Below are 4,027 nucleotides of genomic sequence, written 5' to 3'. Positions count from 1 at the left end.
TGCTTCCACCAGATTTGCGCTCAGCACACCCTCGTCCAGAGCTGGCTCAGAGCTCATCCTGCCTCCCGTTCCAATTACCTCTCTAGAATGTGAGCCAGCGATGCTTGAGTGCCTCCCTAAGCCCACTCAGCAGGTTCTTTGGACTGCTCCCCTTCCTCCATCCCTGAACCTTGCTGGAGGGGGTGTGAAAGGCGATACAGATGGACAAAGAGATATGACCTGGCACAGAAGCTCTGGCATGCAAAGAATAGTAATGCTTTTATTAATCTCACTCCTTTAATAGTGTCCCAAACACAGCTTCCAAGGGACTCTTTTGGAAGGTGGAGAAAATATTCCTACATTTATGTGAAGAATAAACAGAAAATAGCAAGCAAAAGTTTTTGAAAAGAAATTTGTCTTGTTAATATTAGAATGTTATGGATGCTTGAGCAACAGTGGGGGGACCATGAGCTTGAACACAGGGGTTGGCACATACCTGTGTGTGAAGGCTGAAGTCCCACCACAGTCGACTTTTTGGAATAACTTTTTGCATCAAACAGTGGAGGGACAGAGTCCTCACATGGACTCTGCCTCTGACTCCAGCCCTCCTGTTTCAGCCCCTTTGTAAAAGGAGGACAGGGGATGATTTTGGAGACCTCTAATGCAGAACAGGGAAGAAAGTTCTCTCCTGGGAGAGTACAACACAGCTGAATGAAAAAAATAAAATAAAAAGGAAAGGAAAAGAAAAACTGCTCCTAGGTACAGTGAAGGGGAAAGGTTGCTGTAGATATATGGGAGAGCATAGCCAGAGGCAGAGACAGGGGCATCTGGCAGAGTCCAGAGTAGACGCGTCCAGACTGAGCTGCACTATGTGCAGCTGGGAGAGGAACCAGGTGCAGTAGCTAGGAAGCCCAAAGGTACAAAAAGAGCACAACCAAAGTGTCTGGATTATACAGGGAAGGGGTAGGGGATGGAGTCTGCATCCAGAAAGGCCCAGTACCAGGGAGGGACTGAGGGATGATGGGAGGACCTTGCAGCTAGGTCCACTTCTATATAGGCACCTCAGCCACTTGCCCAGCGATTGAAACCTAACAGCAAACTGTAACAAGTGACACATACGTGAAGTGAATCTGCAGCTCTTAGATGCAACACAAGGGACAGTGGCTAGATTGCAGAGTGCAGGGTGGGAGCCACGGGGCCTTTGTAGTACAGGCCATGCCACAGTTCTGGATGGTGGCCACTGAGGTGAGATCTTTGGTTTTTAACAGTTTATCCAGCTGTGCCCTTATGAAGAGGCACTTTTCTGGATACCCAGTGTATATCAATAAAAAGGATACAACGCTATAAAGCAGTGATTGACATGGAAAGCAGTCAGGATGCAATACTAAATGGAAAACATCAGGCTATAAAAGCATTTTGCGATTTGGTTCTTTTTGGAGGGGAAATACACACAGCCTACATCCACAGCAGGAAATGTCTGGAGGGCAGAGGCAAGCTGCCTACACTCCGGTCAAAGGAGAGAAACTACAAATGGTCTCCCTTCGGTTATCTACAATCTCTGGTGTTTTAATGAACTCCTGTTCTTGTATGATGGCTTAAATTTCATAAACGAGTAAAGTAATAAAAAAGACAATGAAGGGGAAAACGGCATTCCAAACTGCAATATGGAAAGATTAAAAGAGTTTAAGGCAAAACATAAAAGCTATAAAGAACATTAATAATACTATATTTGATTTCAGAGTGGTAAAGTATTTACTAAGCAATAACAACAAAAGAGGTAATATCCCAAAGGAAAAATGGATAGATTTTTCCACATTAAAATTTAAACACTTGTCAGGCAGTGGTGGTGGTGGTGCACGCCTTTAACCCAGCATTCAGAAGCAGAGGCAGGTGGATTTCTGTGAGTTCAAGGCCAGTCTGATCTACAAACAAGTTCCAGAACAACCAGGGCTGTTACACAAAGAAACCCTGTCTCAAAAAAGCCAATAAATAAATAAACAGACAAATAAATAAATAAAATGTTAAATACTTGAAAATGTATGAAAAATATAGCAAACAAAGGGACAAGATCCTTAGAATATGTAGTGGTATTACAGTTTAATAAAGAAAATACTAGCAGCATAAAAGAAAAATAGGCAAATATCCCAAATAGGAAAATGGGAAAAAACACCCAAATGTTAAATAATAAAAATGTTTATCCTCACCGGTAACCAAAACTGTGCCATTAAAAATGGCAAGAAGCTCTGTGGCCCAGAAGCAAAGCGCTCCTCCCGCCGGTCAGCCGTTCCTTCTCAGGCGGTGTTGGCCGGCTGGCCCAGGGAACCCGGTACCGAGCACAGGGTACCGCGCTCGGTACCACCCGGTCTCCAGATTCTGCCCTCCAAGACAGACAGTCTTGCCATGATTGGATAGGACCCCCAGAAAAATACTCAAACCTTCGTCCCGTTCATTTTCATGTCCCTGAAAACGAGTCCCCCTTGGAACAAAGGCTTAGAGAATTGAGACAAGAAACACCAGAATGGAACCAGCAGTTCTGGGCGAACCTGAATTTGACTTTTAATAAGACAGGGTCTCTTGTAGGCATGGTGGGCTCAATCTCATAGCTGAGAATGACCTTGACTTCCTGACCCCCCTGTCTCCACTCCCCAAGTTCACCTGGCTAAGAGAGTTTTGATGGTCGTCTTGCAGGAAAAAGAATTCGTTTACTCAAGACTGCAAGCTAAAGGCTTGGGCCTGCGAACCGAGTCAGGTCAAAGAGCAACACTGGATGCGGAGCAGATGGCCGACTTTTATAAGGAGTTTCTGAGTAAGAATTTGCGGAAGCACATGTGTTATAACCGAGACTGATACAATCGCAATTTTGCCATCACGTTCTTCGTGGGGAAAATGGCGCTGGAGAGGATGTGGAGCAAGCTCGGACAGAAGCAAAAGAAGACGAGCAGTTAGGAGCCCACCTTGGCCTGATCCGCCAGCACCCAGCTCCCATTTGTGAGGGCCCTAGAGGCTGTAAGCAAGTACATGCTCAGGCCTTTTCTGACTGCATCCCAGATGGTTTGTTCTCGTGGGTACACTGTATGTCTACTGTCTGTGTCATGAATTATACCAATTCAGGATACAGCCGTGTCAAAATATGAATAAAGTCTCACTGAAACAATTTTAAAAATGGCAAGAAATCAGGCATGGTGGTGCCCATTTGTAATCCCAGCAATTGGGATTCTGAGACAGGAGGATTGCCACTAGTTTGAGACTAGCCTTGCAGACAGAATGAGCTCCAGACTGGCCTAGGACACAGGGAGACTTCCTCAAAAACAAACAGAAAGAAAAAAACAGGATCTAAAAAAAAAAAAACTACCAATAAACATAAGCTACTATTCATTTACAGCAGTTCTTAACTTATAGGTCACAACCCCTTTGGAGTCAGATACCAAATATCCTTCATATCGTTATTTATATTATAATTCAGAACATTAGCAAAATTACAGTTATGAAGTAGCATCAAAGTAATTTTATGGTTGTGGAATCACCACAGCATGAGGAGCTGTGTTAAAGGGTTGCAGCATTAGGAAGGTTGAGAACCACTGGTCCAGATCATATAAGAACATAAACTAAAAATGAAAATTGGATTAATAGCTTAATTGAAGAATCAGATAAACAATCTAATCTGGAGGTGCTTGAGCTCTCTCAGGTCTTCAGTCTGTACTAAGTGCTGCCCAGGTTGCCTTGTGATGCATCCAAGGTGTTCAGACCATCCCACACAGCCTTTCCCATCTCCTGGTTCTTGGTCTGTTTGACATTTGTTTCAGCTGCTGCCAGTAGCCAAACAGTCAGGGGCATCAGGCCAGAAAGATGACATCATTCAAAGAGCTTGGGAATGTCAGAGGTCCTCGAGAACCAACACAGTCTCGAGAAATGCACCAGGAAGGATGAACTCAAAGGACACTCAGGGATTCTTAAAGTGTGTAATTAATCTTCCACATAGTTACCAAGTACGTTACAAAACTGGCTCATATGTATACAATTTTCAAGTTGCATGAATGAGTGTGTGTGT

General features: G+C 44.0%; 1 pseudogene; it reads left to right on the top strand.

Annotated features, from left to right (window-relative positions):
- LOC100768245 overlaps nucleotides 1-2,925 on the top strand; it is a 7,408-nt pseudogene extending 4,483 nt beyond the window's left edge.
- Nucleotides 2,926-4,027: the final 1,102 nt, after the last annotated feature.

The sequence above is a fragment of the Cricetulus griseus genome, chromosome 8 (assembly GCF_003668045.3).
Source record: "Cricetulus griseus strain 17A/GY chromosome 8, alternate assembly CriGri-PICRH-1.0, whole genome shotgun sequence".
NCBI lineage: Eukaryota > Metazoa > Chordata > Mammalia > Rodentia > Cricetidae > Cricetulus > Cricetulus griseus.
Note: the sequence above shows the minus strand (reverse complement) of the source record. Positions and strands in the feature narration are given on the sequence as shown.